Source organism: Crinia signifera, chromosome 2 (assembly GCF_055691185.1).
Source record: "Crinia signifera chromosome 2, ASM5569118v1, whole genome shotgun sequence".
In the NCBI taxonomy this organism is placed as follows: domain Eukaryota; kingdom Metazoa; phylum Chordata; class Amphibia; order Anura; family Myobatrachidae; genus Crinia; species Crinia signifera.
In genome coordinates this window covers 383460065-383476926 of record NC_139218.1, presented here as the reverse complement: position 1 = coordinate 383476926, position 16862 = coordinate 383460065, and the positions used below count along the sequence as shown (strand labels likewise).

At 47.8% G+C, this 16862-nt stretch overlaps 1 protein-coding gene across 3 annotated transcripts in view; it reads left to right on the top strand.

The window, feature by feature from the left end:
- The first annotated feature begins 7085 nt into the window (after positions 1–7085).
- GDPD4 (glycerophosphodiester phosphodiesterase domain containing 4) overlaps positions 7086–16862 on the top strand; it is a 50084-nt gene continuing 40307 nt past the window's right edge. For 2 of the 3 annotated variants that reach the window (XM_083170197.1, XM_083170198.1), the window contains exon 1: positions 7086–7413. The gene's annotated coding sequence lies outside the window, so the exon portion shown is untranslated. The remainder of the gene's footprint in view (positions 7414–16862) is intronic. The other variant, XM_083170199.1, reaches the window with a different exon arrangement.

The following is a 16862-nucleotide window of genomic DNA, read 5'->3' as shown; positions in this document are numbered from 1 at the left end:
TTTTTTTTTATGATTAAAATAAATAAATTGTGTTTATACAATGGGTGAGATGTAATAGGATGAGAGATTCAGAAAGTGAGGGAATCAGAAAGTGGTTTTGCAGTGTAAATGATTGCCGCTTTAAAAAACTGGAGATTTCTTACCAAATCTCTCACTTTCTGATTCCCTCACCCTATTACATTTCGCCCAATATGTCACAGTTACTGTAGGTTTACTTCTGTGGGACTGGATTCACTTCTGTTTGCCCACATATTTTATGATTGGCATTTACAAGCACTAGTTTTGCTTATTTCAGTGACCAAATTTACTATATATGGTCTGGACCACCCATTTGAGGCACCCATGCAAGTGTCTTGAGGCACCCCCCCTAGGGTGTACGGCACAGAGTTTGGGAACCGCTGTTTTTTGGGATGCTTCAAATGGGGCTAGAGAGAGGACACTGATTTAGGGGCAAAGGCATTTTGGCTTCATGTTGAGTCTCTGATGAAAAGCGTGTTGGATTTTTCTAATAAACCGGCTAAAAGATTAATTAAGCCTGCGAGGAATCTGACACACCCGCTCTGCGGCTCACTGAGTGAGTGCTGGAAGCCAAATGTTTAATAAATCTCAGGGTTATAGCAACTAGTTCTGAGAGCTTCGGCCAAGTAATAAATTGTCAGTTCCTCCGTCCATCAGGAATCCTGGATGCAGGGTGAGACCATACTTGCCTACCCTCTCGGAATGGCCGAGAGGGTCCCACAAATCGGGTCCCCCTCCCGGCCCCCCGGGAAGGTGGGCAAGTCTCCCGCATTTTCGCTACAGCCCCGACTCCCCCCTTCCCTACGGTATAAAACCCAGAATTTAGCGGGTCCGCGGGCGGGGCTAAAATGGCGTGATTCGCGTAATTTTGTGTCATTTTAGCCTCTCCCACCATCCACAGACCAGCAAATTGTGGCAGCTGCCAGTCATGGGGGCGGGGCTTAGTGACGGCAGCCTCGTCCCGCCCACAAAACGTAGCCTCTTCCCACCCCCTTCTCACTCCTCTTCGGGCTTCTCCCGGAGAGGAGTTTTAAGAAGTCGGCAAGTATGGGTGAGACTGGGCCGCAGGACGGGAGTCCCAGTAACAATAGTCTGCCAGTATTATTTGATATGCAATGTTTAAGCTTCTTACTATACTGGGGCAGGAGGGGAGTTACGTGAAGAGAACGGCTTCAGTTTTATCAATTTTCCTTTTGTCGATTTTATGTTCCTTCTGTATTGATTATTGTATTATACTTATACGTGGGATGGCGGCAGATCAAATCAATCGCTCTGAACCGCTTGACAGCAGAAAAACTCACCTCATGCAACGTAGTAGAACTTTGTGGGCTCCATAGCAACATCTTAAAAGCTGAGGATGAGGGGAGAGAGAGGGTGTCAGACAGAGGGAAGGGTGAGAGGCATGAGAGGGGGGGGGGGGGGGAGAGAGATAGAGAGTGAGTGAGTGAGTGAGAAAGAGAGAGAGAGGGGAGCCAGGAAGAGAGAGAGCGAGAGAGAGGGGAGCCAGAGAGAGAGAGAGAAAGAGAAGTTAAGAGACTGTGTCAAGGAGAGAAAGAGGTGAAGAAAGAGAAAGAGAGAAGGAGCTAGACAGTGTCAGGGAAAGGGAGAGACAGTATCAGGGAGAAAGAGAGTCAAGAAAAAAAGGGGGTGATTCTGGTTGGTTTGCAAAATCAAACTTCTATAATGGAGAAAACCATGCTGCACTGCAGGTGGGGTAGATTTAACATGTGCAGAGAGTGTTACATTTGGGTGGGGTATGTTCAAACTGAAATCTGGGGCAGTTCGGATGGTGTAATGGTTAGCATTACTGCCTCACAGCACTGAGGTCATGGGTATGATTCCCACCATGGCCCTTACTGTTTGGAGTTTGTATATTCTCCCCGTGCTTGCGTGGGTTTCCTCCGGGTACTCCGGTTTCCTCCCCCCCATTACATCCTCTGCTCAGTTGCTGTTAGCGTGGGTGAATGGAAGACACCACAGCACCATGGAAGTTACGCCACTGATTGTACTGCAGGAAATAAGCGTGTATACAGTATAAACAGCTACACACTCTCACAATTACTCATGAATTACTATTTGGACCCTTTGGCTGCTGCGGAGGCAGAACACTGCGTCATGATACTGAATGAGCCACATACAGTAGGAGTGAGATTTCCAAATCAATTTCAGCATTGCGGAAAATCCCAGAAAACAACAACCGTTTATCTAAATCACAAGTTGTGATTCACGAGAGTCGTTCAGAGTTATAACACAGGCCTGGCGGATTACTCCCAACAGAACGCGAGTACGATGCAGCATAAACATCTTACAGTGATATGAAGCAGCTCATTGTTCCAGCAGCGCTCACAAAAGCCGTCTCATTTTCCTGAGACAGACCAAGAAAAAATGAGGCTTTTGTAAATTTAAAACACTTTTCCAGATGTCACACATAAGAAATAAAGGCTTACGGGGATGTGGATATGCTGTGATAACATCGGAGAGCATCGCAATGCGATAATTGACTATATTGCATGGATGTATCAGTAATTGCAGGGACAGAGTTTGTGAGAAAGCTACGTCCCTCTGATGGGTCTCCGCAACACTATCTGGGTATATTTCATGGTAAATACCCACACTAGGACGCACTATATACACACTAGGACACACTATATACACACTAGGACACACTATATACACACTAGGACGCACTATATACACACTAGGACACACTATATACACACTAGGACACACACTATATACACACTAGGACACACACTATATACACACACTAGGACACACTAGGACACACTATATACACACTAGGACACACACTATATACACACTAGGACACACACTATATATACACACTAGGACACACACTATATATACACACTAGGACACACACTATATACACACTAGGACACACTAGGACGCACTATATACACACTAGGACACACACTATATACACACTAGGACACACACTATATATACACACTAGGACACACTAGGACACACTATATACACACTAGGACACACACTATATACACACTAGGACACACACTATATATACACACTAGGACACACACTATATATACACACTAGGACACACACTATATACACACTAGGACACACACTATATGCACACTAGGACACACACTAGGACACACTATATACACACTAGGACACACTATATGCACACTACACTAGGACACACTATATACACACTAGGACACACTATATACACACTAGGACACACTATATACACACTAGGACACACTATATGCACACTACACTAGGACACACTATATACACACTAGGACACACTATATACACACTAGGACACACTATATACACACTAGGACACACTATATGCACACTACACTAGGACACACTATATACACACTAGGACACACTATATACACACTAGGACACACTATATACACACTAGGACACACTATATACACACTAGGACACACTATATACACACTAGGACACACTATATACACACTACACTAGGACACACTAGGACACACTATATACACACTAGGACACACTATATGCACACTACACTAGGACACACTATATACACACTAGGACACACTATATACACACTAGGACACACTATATACACACTAGGACACACTATATGCACACTACACTAGGACACACTATATACACACTAGGACACACTATATACACACTAGGACACACTATATACACACTAGGACACACTATATGCACACTACACTAGGACACACTATATACACACTAGGACACACTATATACACACTAGGACACACTATATACACACTAGGACACACTATATACACACTAGGACACACTATATACACACTAGGACACACTATATACACACTACACTAGGACACACTAGGACACACTATATACACACTAGGACACACTATATACACACTACACTAGGACACACTATATACACACTAGGACACACTATATACACACTAGGACACACTATATACACACTAGGACACACACTATATACACACTACACTAGGACACACTATATACACACTAGGACACACTATATACACACTACACTAGGACACACTATATACACACTAGGACACACTATATACACACTAGGACACACACTATATACACACTAGGACACACTATATACACACTAGGACACACTATATACACACACTACACTAGGACACACTATATACACACTAGGGCACACTATATACACACTACACTAGGACACACTATATACACACTAGGACACACTATATACACACTAGGACACACACTATATACACACTAGGACACACTATATACACACTAGGACACACACGACACTAGGACACACTATATACACACTAGGACACACTATATACACACTAGGACACACACTATATACACACTAGGACACACTATATACACACTAGGACACACACTATATACACACTAGGACACACTATATACACACTAGGACACACTATATACACACTAGGACACACACTATATACACACTAGGACACACACTATATACACACTAGGACACACTATATACACACTAGGACACACACGATATACACACTAGGACACACACTATATACACACTAGGACACACTATATACACACTAGGACACACTATATACACACTAGAACACACACTATATACACACTAGGACACACTATATACATACTAGAACACACACTATATACACACTAGGACACACTATATACACACTAGAACACACACTATATACACACTAGGACACACTATATACACACTAGAACACACACTATGTACAAACTAGGAGGACACACACCAGAGGCGTAACTAGACATTCATAGGCCCCATAGCAAAAATCGGCTAGTTTTGATGTCCCCTCAGATCCAATGCGCGGTCCCGTGCACATCGGATCTGCGTCTGGTGGTCGGACCTGCTGCACGTCCGACCACCCGACTTGGGACCTAGTGGGGCGGCGCGGCGGTAGAGGGAGCAGGGGGGGCTGGGTTGCTGCGGGGGACACAGGCGGCATAGAGCCGGGCAGGGGGAGCCGGGAGCTGTCAGTACTGAATAAAAAAAAAAGCCCATACAATGAATGGGCGGCCTGTGATTGGCTGAGCGCTCTCTCAGCCAGTCAGCAATTGGCTGAGAGAGCGCTCAGCCAATCACAGGCTGCCCATTCATTTTATAGGCTTTTTTTCTAGCACTGACAGCTCCCGGCTCCCTCTGCCCGGCTCTATGCCGCCTGTGTCCCCCGCAGCGTCCCCAGCCCCCCCTGCTCCCACCAACAGCCCTGCTCTGTAGCCCCCCCCCTGCTCCCCGGGTTTTTTACATGTGATAAATCGAGACGATTTATCACATGTAAAAAATGGCACATCAAGTGCCAATCTAATCAAGCTCCCCCGGGGAGCAGCCGGGGAAGCTCAGGGGGAAGTCGGGTGTATGGGGGCCTTAACTGTACTACCCACAGTTACAATACCTGTGTTTATATTTGCATTTGACCATACAAGTCAGCAGGTCGTGGATGCTGGACTGGGAGCACTTTAAGTCTTAAAGAAATATATACGCATTTAATCTCAATATTTTATCATTCTATTTTTATTATATATGTATTCAAAGTGATTTTTTCCTAGGTGGCCACCTGGAATATATGGTTAATTTATATATATAAAAAATATTTTTATAATAAATGTGATATACCATCGACTAATTCTAATTATTTGTGTGAGTGTATCCATCCATGGTGCAATAATTGGTACTTATTTCCTAGCACGGCGCCCATCGCATAAGATTGTATGCCTTAATTAAGGCATACAATCTATACAATTGAAAAGATTTTTAATTGTATGTACAATATCGCATCTTATGGATCTCATCTAATGGATCTCATGGATCTTATGCATCCATAGATGCATAAGATCCATGAGATCCATTAGATGCCATAACATAAAAACCGTAATAAAACCCCCAATAACCATTGTTAACGGCACTGGCACAATCAACAGCAACCCGAAGCGTGGCGGCGGTACGCGTCCTCCGACCTTTTCATACCCCCACTATCCATGTCGGCGTGGAGTTGATTTTATATAGTGTGGCGAGCGCAGCAAGCCAACGAGCCCGAAGCGTGGCGAGCACTACTTCAATGGGGGGGCATTTCACCCATGAGGGGGGGTTAGCAATTAAAATTGGGGTTTTGGGGGCTTTTTACATTGGAATAAATGTAAAATTGGGTCTCAGGGACCATTTCACATTGTTTCCAATGTAAAAATCTCTTTGATTGCGTCGATTGCATTGCATGCATCCTATGCCGCACAAACACATAAGATGCATGCAATGCTTGAGATATTGGCCCGACACATACAATCTAGTTCGTGGGCGCCGTGCTAGGAAATAAGTACCCAAAAATTAATTGGATAATAGCGCAGTAACTCTAATCTTTTTTGGCTATATACCTTTGTTCTATCATTACATCAGTGCATGAGATCAAATTTCTCTGTGCACAGATGTAAGATAGTCCTATGCACACACACTTGTGCATAAAGAGAACTGCTGCTGAGTTATACTTTTACCTATATTAATTTTTATTATTTTTATTAAAAAAAACTATATTTCTTACATACATCAGATAGCGCCTAAATTAACACTATTTTATAGTGGTTGTTTCTTTTCGAAAATAATAAAAATATGCAGGGTGGGGGAGTATATATTTTCATCAGGGCCCGTCGATCGTTATGTCCGCCATTGCGTCTGCACACGTTACTTGCGCCTTTCAATTTTATACGAAACAAACCGTTGACATGCAATATGAATACTGAATTGTTATTACACCCACTGATCCAATAAGCAGCCTAATATATAGGGGTGCGGGTCACGTCACTAAGCTGTCACTCTCAGATCCATCCATTAAGGGGGGGGGGGGGGGGTGGTCCTTCTGTAAACTGATCTTTGCCTTTCGTCTTCACCGTAGGATGATGCTATCATTAGATTTTTCACAGTCAGTAAATATTCTGCCAGTTAGTAACCCTGGCACGTCTGCTGTCACAAATAACATGCAGCTGCCAGTCTCAGTCATATCCTTGAGGCGGGAATGTCGCTGTGTCGCTCCAAGATGTTCTGAGGCAGCTGTATAACGTCACAGCATCAGTGTTGGGCTACACACTCACTGGCAGCGGTTGGTAATAGCCTGGGACTAGCTATTGTGTATGAGGCTCCAGTGTCAGACCACTAGTCCACACACAGGCAGTGTGCCTCCCCAGCCAGCAGCAGCCCTGAGGCACCTCCTTCTGTGGGATGGACACAGCTGCAGCATTGTACATTACACTCTGCAATTACTGCCCATGCACCAGTCACTCTTAAGGGCTCTGCAGCCTGCAGAGCTCAGAGGATTGCAGAGCAGAGGACCCCCAAGCTCCAGTACCAAGGTCAGGAACCTACTGTACATGTATGACTTGTGTTGTGTGACATGTATGATGACAGCACATTGCACCCTGTTGCTTAGGAACTTGTGGTATTTTTCTGCTTCCATGGCTCATGGTTTAACCCCTGAGTTGCTGCTTCTCTCTGAACCCATACTGATCCTCATAGGGACTGACTGTATTTTGCATTGAGATGTGAGGTGTTTTATTCATTGTGTGACATAGTGCAGCGCCACCAGCTGGTCATGTACGGTCAGCGCAGCTCGGCCACTGGTATTGCATGGAAGGACCTGCTCTGTAGGATACTTTGTGACTGGTTTGGTTACTCTGTGGTTAACCCCTTGTGGCTTCACGTATCCGGTATTTTCATTTTACTGGATACAAGGTTTCCTACTGGATTTCACTGGATACTGTACATTGCGTTTCTGAGTGCGGCACCGACACCTGCGTCTACTGTATGCGTCAATACATGGTATTCCTGAGTGTCCACACCAAAACCTGCTCCTTCTGTAAATATGGTTACATAGTGAACCTGAGTGTCCACACCAAAACCTGCTCCCACTGTAAGCATGGTTACATAGTGATCCTCAGTGTCCACACCAAAACCTGATCCTTCTGTAAGCATGGTTACATAGTGATCCTCAGTGTCCACACCAAAACCTACTCCTACTGTATGCGTCAATACACGGTATTCCTGGGAGTCCACACCAAAACCTACTCCTACTGTAAGCATGGTTACATAGTGATCCTGAGTGTTCACACCAAAACCTGCTCCTACTGTATGCGTCAATACATGGTATTCTTGGGAGTCCACACCAAAACCTACTCCTACTGTAAGCATGGTTACATATTGATACCGAGTGTCCACACCAAAACCTGCTCCTACTGTAAGCATGGTTACATAGTGATCCTCAGTGTTCACACCAAAACCTACTCCTACTGTAAGCATGGTTACATAGTGATACCGAGTGTCCACACCAAAACCTGCTCCTACTGTAAGCATGGTTACATAGTGATCCTCAGTGTCCACACCAAAACCTACTCCTACTGTAAGCATGGTAACAAAGAGATACAGAGTGTCCACACCAAAACCTGCTCCTACTGTAAGCATGGTTACATAGTGATCCTCAGTGTCCACACCAAAACCTACTCCTACTGTAAGCATGGTTACATAGTGATCCTCAGCATCCACACCAAAACCTGCTCCTACTGTAAGCATGGTTACAAAGTGATCCTTAGTGTCCACACCAAAACCTGCTCCTACTGTATGCGTCAATACATGTTATTCCTGGGTGTCCACAGCAAAACCTGCTCATACTATAAGCATGGTAAAATTGTGTTTCTGAGTGTCCACACCAAAACCTGCTCCTCCTGTAAGCATGGTTACATAGTGATCCTCATAGTCCACGCCAAAACCTGCTCCTAGTGTAAGAAAGGTTACATAGTACTCCTGAGAACCAGCACCAAAACCTGCTCCTACTGTAAGCGTGGTTACATAATATTCCTGAGTACACGCTCCTACTATAAATGTTACATAGTAATTCTGAATGTCCAAACCAAAACCTGCTCCTACTGTAAGCGTGGTTACATAGTGATCCTGAGTGTCCACACCAAAACCTGCTCCTACTGTAAGCGTGGTTACATAGTGATCCTGAGTGTCCACACCAAAACCTGCTCTTACTGTAAGTGTGGTTACATAGTGATCCTCATAGTCCACACCAAAATCTGCTCCTACTGCAAGCGTGGTTACATAGTATTCCCGAGTACCAGCACCAAAACCTGCTCCTACTGTAAGCGTGGTTACATAGTATTCCCGACTGTGTGTAATGAGAGCCTCCTCTGTCTCCCCTGACTGTGTGTAATGAGAGCGTCCTCTGTCTCCCCTGACTGTGTATAATGAGAGCTTCCTCTGTCTCCCCTGACTGTGTGTAATGAGATCCTCCTCTGTCTCCCCTGACTGTGTATAATGAGAGCCTCCTCTGTCTCCCCTGACTGTGTGTAATGAGAGCCTCCTGTCTCCCCTGACTGTGTGTAATGAGAGCCTCCTCTGTCTCCCCTGACTGTGTGTAATGAGAGCCTCCTCTGTCTCCCCTGACTGTGTGTAATGAGAGCGTCCTCTGTCTCCCCTGACTGTGTATAATGAGAGCTTCCTCTGTCTCCCCTGACTGTGTATAATGAGAGCCTCCTCTGTCTCCCCTGACTGTGTGTAATGGGAGCGTCCTCTGTCTCCCCTGACTGTGTGTAATGGGAGCCTCCTGTCTCCCCTGACTGTGTGTAATGAGAGCTTCCTCTGTCTCCCCTGACTGTGGGTAATGAGAGCTTCCTCTGTCTCCCCTGACTGTGTATAATGAGAGCCTCCTGTCTCCCCTGACTGTGTGTAATGAGAGCTTCCTCTGTCTCCCCTGACTGTGTGTAATGAGAGCCTCCTCTGTCTCCTCTGACTGTGTATAATGAGATCCTCCTCTGTCTCCCCTGACTGTGTAATGGGAGCGTCCTCTGTCTCCCCTGACTGTGTATAATGAGTGTCCTCTGTCTCCCCTGACTGTGTGTAATGAGAGCGTCCTCTGTCTCCCCTGACTGTGTGTAATGACAGCCTCCTCTGACTGTGTGTAATGAGAGCCTCCCATGTCTCCTCTGACTGTGTGTAATGAGAGCCTCCTCTGTCTCCCCTGACTGTGTGTAATGAAAGCCTCCTCTGTCTCCCCTGACTGTGTGTAATGAGAGCTTCCTCTGTCTCCCCTGACTGTGTGTAATGAGATCCTCCTCTGTCTCCCCTGACTGTGTATAATGAGAGCCTCCTCTGTCTCCCCTGACTGTGTGTAATGAGAGCCTCCTGTCTCCCCTGACTGTGTGTAATGAGAGCTTCCTCTGTCTCCCCTGACTGTGTGTAATGAGAGCCTCCTCTGTCTCCCCTGACTGTGTGTAATGAGAGCGTCCTCTGTCTCCCCTGACTGTGTATAATGAGAGCCTCATCTGTCCCCCCTGACTGTGTGTAATGAGCTTGTCCTCTGTCTCCCCTGACTGTGTGTAATGAGAGCCTCCTCTGTCTCCCCTGACTCCCCTGACTGTGTATAATGAGAGCCTCCTCTGTCTCCCCTGACTGTGTGTAATGATAGCTTCCTCTGTCTCCCCTGACTGTGTGTAATGATAGCTTCCTCTGTCTCCCCTGACTGTGTGTAATGATAGCCTCATCTGTCTCCCCTGACTGTGTGTAATGAGAGCCTCCTCTGTCTCCCCTGACTGACTGTGTATAATGAGAGCCTCCTCTGTCTCCCCTGACTGTGTGTAATGAGAGCTTCCTCTGTCTCCCCTGACTGTGTATAATGAGAGCCTCCTCTTTCTCCCCTGACTGTGTATAATGAGAGCCTCCTGTCTCCCCTGACTGTGTGTAATGAGAGCTTCCTCTGTCTCCCCTGACTGTGTGTAATGAGAGCTTCCTCTGTCTCCCCTGACTGTGTATAATGAGAGCCTCCTGTCTCCCCTGACTGTGTGTAATGAGAGCTTCCTCTGTCTCCCCTGACTGTGTGTAATGAGAGCCTCCTCTGTCTCCCCTGACTGTGTGTAATGAGAGCCTCCTCTGTCTCCCCTGACTGTGTGTAATGAGAGCCTCCTCTGCCTCCCCTGACTGTGTATAATGAGAGCCTCATCTGTCCCCCCTGACTGTGTGTAATGAGCTTGTCCTCTGTCTCCCCTGACTGTGTGTAATGAGAGCTTCCTCTGTCTCCCCTGACTGTGTATAATGAGAGCCTCCCATGTCTCCTCTGACTGTGTGTAATGAGAGCTTCCTCTGTCTCCCCTGACTGTGTGTAATGAGAGCCTCCTCTGTCTCCTCTGACTGTGTGTAATGAGAGCCTCATCTGTCCCCCCTGACTGTGTGTAATGAGCTTGTCCTCTGTCTCCCCTGACTGTGTGTAATGAGAGCCTCCTCTGTCTCCCCTGACTCCCCTGACTGTGTATAATGAGAGCCTCCTCTGTCTCCCCTGACTGTGTGTAATGATAGCTTCCTCTGTCTCCCCTGACTGTGTGTAATGAGAGCTTCCTCTGTCTTCCCTGACTGTGTATAATGAGAGCCTCCTCTTTCTCCCCTGACTATGTATAATGAGAGCCTCCTGTCTCCCCTGATTGTGTGTAATGAGAGCCTCCTCTGTCTCCCCTGACTGTGTGTAATGACAGCCTCCTCTGACTGTGTGTAATGAGAGCCTCCCATGTCTCCTCTGACTGTGTGTAATGAGAGCCTCCTCTGTCTCCCCTGACTGTGTGTAATGAAAGCCTCCTCTGTCTCCCCTGACTGTGTGTAATGAGAGCCTCATCTGTCCCCCCTGACTGTGTGTAATGAGCTTGTCCTCTGTCTCCCCTGACTGTGTGTAATGATAGCTTCCTCTGTCTCCACTGACTGTGTATAATGAGAGCCTCCTCTGTCTCCCCTGACTGTGTATAACGAGAGCCTCCTCTGTCTCCCCTGACTGTGTATAATGAGAGACTCCTCTGTCTCCCCTGACTGTGTATAATGAGAGCCTCCTCTGTCTCCCCTGACTGTGTGTAATGAGAGCCTCCTCTGTCTCCCCTGACTGTGTGTAATGAGAGCCTCCTCTGTCTCCCCTGACTGTGTGTAATGAGAGCCTCCTCTGTCTCCCCTGACTGTGTGTAATGAGAGCCTCCTCTGTCTCCCCTGACTGTGTGTAATGGGAGCGTCCTCTGTCTCCCCTGACTGTGTGTAATGGGAGTGTCCTCTGTCTCCCCTGACTGTGTATAATGAGTGTCCTCTGTCTCCCCTGACTGTGTGTAATGATAGCCTCATCTGTCTCCCCTGACTGTGTGTAATGAGAGCCTCCTCTGTCTCCCCTGACTGTGTATAATGAGAGCCTCCTCTGTCTCCCCTGACTGTGTGTAATGAGAGCCTCCTCTGTCTCCCCTGACTGTGTATAATGAGAGCCTCCTCTGTCTCCCCTGACTGTGTGTAATGAGAGCCTCCTCTGTCTCCCCTGACTCCCCTGACTGTGTATAATGAGAGCCTCCAGATGGAGCGCCTCTCCACTGGCGGAGGGGATCATGCTGGCGCCTGTGGTGTGAGAGAGGCGCTATGGGGTAGATTTATTATATGGCGATCAGGGAAATTTGCACTATCCCCGTGCGTTATAGCAGGGTATAGCGCTTCCCCTGATCTATCACACCCGCCGAGCGTTTACTCTAACGCCGGCGGTGTGGGGCAGGAGGCATAGCGCAGGGGCGATATTTTGCACTGCGCCCCTGCCTCCTGCCAGATTTATGAACAGCTGCAGGCGGCGATGCCCTATACCTAACAGCAGGGACAGCGCTGTCCCTGCTGCTGGGGCTGAGCTGCGCTGGGATCTCGCGAGACTAGCGAGATCCCGCGCATGCGCAGTGAGCCGGCCGGGGGGAAAGGAGACGGCGCATCAGTATTAACTGATGCGCTGTCTCCAGGAGGGACATCGCCGGAGGGGGGAGTTAGCGCTCCCCCACTCCGGCGGCAAGATCTTAATAGATCTTGTCGGTGTCCCCTCCTGCTTCGCCTCGCTAATGAGGCGAAGCAGGAACTGTTATAGCGGCGCGATAGGCGCCGCTATAATAAATCTACCCCAGAGTATGCTTGCCAGAGACGCCGGGGACAGAGATGCTGTTCCCGGCAACAGTACGGTAGTTACTTGTGTATTTTCACGGCGCCAGCCTACGCTGATAACGTAGCTTACGCTGCTGCCATGAAACTACACAAGTAAGGCAGCCGTTGCGCTACGCTGGTAACGTAGCTTATGCTGCCGCAGGCAGACGTTGGGCTACACTATTCAAACGTATCGTAAGCTGGTGCTGTGAAACCACACAAGTACCCAATTTTCCCATCATGCCCTGGGTCCACGTATACCTGGAGGGGGAATATAAATTAAAATTAAAAAAAATAACTGACACCTACGTGAATTACAGATAAAATACAAAACGTTGTGAGGGCATCTAACAACTTCGCCCTCACTGAATATCACATCCTGTAATCAAATCTGAAGGGGATCTAGTCTCTACCCCTCGGTAACCTGCGAGGGGATGTGTACGCAAACACCTCCCCATCGCATGCGGCTGCCCAGCCAAAAAATCATCTGAATGCTTTATCTGGCGTTTGCGGATAAACTGACTTTTATCGCATTCACAGACCCCCTACCAGCAAACTCCTCACCATCAGAACGGGGACGAATTCTGCCCCTCGCGATTGGGTCTGAATTATCCACTATCTAGAATTTTTATTACAATAATGCTGTGTTCTAAGCATTTGATAAAAATATTTTCTTGACACATTTATCTTTTTTTTGCAACTTATGTTAACAAATGTATGTCATCCACATTACATTGACTGTAAAGATATTGGTCCAAACTCACTGCAGCTAGATTCACCTTTAATAAATTCCTCCACAATAAGCGGAAATGGGATATGAAGAAATGTAGACACAAATTTTACTAATCGCCTCTCAAAACAGAAGAAGTGTATCTCTCCTCTGTTGGCTTCCCAAAGATAACAGAGGAGGATATGTTTGTACCCAAACGCAGTCTACTGGGGAAGTGGACTGGCCTACGATGGAACCCCTAGGTATGTATAGTGTGATTCATTGTTGACACTGACAGGCTGCGGCTGCTGTCACAGACATGAAACCCTGTGATGCCACGGCATCCCCTTCTCCACTATAGAACAGACTGTCAGTGCAGAGTGAGCAGTGGCAGAGAGGACAGGGCAAATTAATTTTAAGTTTAGAAGAGGTGTCTATTAAAGTTCTGCATTTCTGTGTATGCCTCCTTATTTTTATTTTTACAGGTGTATAAACCAATGTGTTTTTATCTTTTTTTTTTTACACACATCAGCCCGGCATCCACCTCCCAGGGATGCCGGGCACAGCACTGGACTTCAGCCCTGGAAGGACCAGCCACGGTGCTCATGGTATGGCCGCAGGACCTTGTATAAAAAGTGTCCCCTGGCTGTGGCATGACGCCACTGGCTGTTGGAGCCCGGTGCTTGTTCCAAAACACGTGGACCCCCAGTTTGTTTGTCCTCCATATTTTTGGAACCAGGATCAGTCCAGTCCAAGAGCCTAGAGCTGATTTCAGAATTACGGGAGACCCCTACACTTTTTGTCCTCCATATTTTTGGAACCAGGATCAGTCCAGTCCAAGAGCCCAGAGCTGATTTCAGAATTACGGGAGACCCCTACGCTTTTTGTCCCCCATATTTTTGGAACCAGGGCTGGCTCATTGAGTCCGGTGCTGGTTTGGCTCACGCTGTTTTTTTTTTTTGTGGTCCTGTGAAATTCGCTAGTCTGAATCTGGTGTATTAGTTTTGCGATTTTTGGTAACGTTTATCAAAATCGCACCCTATTAAATTTGCCAGTTGTATACTTTATAATGGGAAAACCTCTGGATGGAATCTGAAGTATGCAAATTATGCAACAGGTCAAATTGTGTGAATTCACCGGCAAAAAGTGCGAATTATACCGCAATCCTGTTACATGTGCAAATGACACAAAACAGGTTCATTCGTCGGTTTTTTTTTTACAAAATTCGCAAAAGTCAGAAAACTGCACCTTATAACATGTCACCTATCGTATTCAGGGTTGAAATGTAAGGAACCTGCAGAGTATGCTACATATTTTACCTCGCCCTCCCCTACGGTGGTTCCGTTAATACTGAAAGGCACTGACATTCTCTCTTGTTTTTGTTCTTTTCTTCCTTCCATCTGCTTTCCCACTGCAGACCCGTTTTAGTTTACAGGTAATCTTAAATGGTATTTAGCATTCCCACTGCAGCAGATTACAGTTTCAAATGCCATTTAAGTACCATTCCCATTGCAGGTAAAACGTTTTAGCTCTTCAAAACGTTTAGTGCCTGTGACAATGGGTCAGGCCTGTCTTTCCTTGTTGATATATATATATATATATATATATCTATATAGATCTATATATATATATATAGATAGATATATATCTATCAACAAGGATAGACAGGCAGCTTGGAGGGGGTAGAGGGGGGAAGCTGTCCCCGGGTGCTGTGGGGGTAGAGGGGGGAAGCTGTCCCCATGTGCTGCGGGAGGAGGGGGGTCCCTGCTGCTGCTGAGGGGAGAGGGGGTACCTGTCAGCCTGACACGGCGCTGCCGCTGCTGTATCTCCCCCCCGGCGGCCGGTCCTTGCGGCGTATGTACAGTCAGTGTCGGCGGTCCCTCTGGCGCAGGGGAAATAAGTACTATTTCCCCTGCGCCAGAGGGACCGCCGACACTGACTGTACATACGCCGCAAGGACCGGCCGCCGGGGGGGAGATACAGCAGCGGCAGCGGCCGCCGGGGGGGAGATACAGCAGCGGCAGCGGCCGCCGGGGGGGAGATACAGCAGCGGCAGCGGCCGCCGGGGGGGAGATACAGCAGCGGCAGCGGCCGCCGGGGGGGAGATACAGCAGCGGCATGTAAGGCTGACAGGTACCCCCTCTCCCCTCAGCAGCAGCAGGGACCCCCCTCCTCCCGCAGCACCTGGGCACATCTTGCCCAGCGCTGCACGCTGTGGACCCGCTGCGGGTGCCTGCACCCGCAGCGGGACCATGTACACCGCCATTTACACGGGACCCGTGTAAAAGGTGTAAAAGGGGTATACAGAGCCGGCCTTAGGCATAGGCAGACTAGGCAATTGCCTAGGGCATCGGCCTATGCCTAGGGGCAGCAGCCTCCCAGCTAAATGTCAGTGCCGCTCTGTCTCTGGACACAGACATTTAAAAGACAGAAGACGCCCAACTTGTAGTGACACACACCCAAAAACCGCAACCCCGGGGACCATCCTTCCCTCTGAAAGGGGGACTTGGGGTGCACAGTAGACACCTGCTAGTGCTCCCGGGCAGAGCTCTGTCCCAGTAACTTATGCCCGGAAGATGCGCTAAGCAGCACCGCAGACCGGAAGCACCGGAGACGGCCCATCACCTCCTGCCCCACGGAGATATTGTGCACAGGAAGCCGGTGCAAGCGCTCCAGGACAGTGCTGTCTCAGCAGCATCTCAGTTGCGCTTAGCAGAGTCAGCACCGTGCCGGGGGACCGGCTCATCACCACCTGCAGCAAGGAGGTCTTGGGCTGAGGGGGTCGGTGAGCTGCCGCAGCAGCGTCTACCCCAGAAGTTGCGCTCAGTGGAGCCACCACCATGCCAGGGGGACCAGCGGGATTACCAACATCGGAGTCTCACGACTGGGACACAACAGGCCGGGGGACTGAAAGATCGTCGGGGGACCTGCAGACACTTGCCTCACAGGAGATAGACATTATACAGGTACCTGTTGTCAATCACTGGGACGCCAGGGCAGCAGGGCGTACCGCCGGGCTGAAAGTGGTTAATCTTTCAGCCCGGCAGCGTACACACACGGAGATGATTGCTGAAAAAAATCAGCAATCATCTCTACCGTTTAAAGATGCATTCCCATTGCATCTTAAAC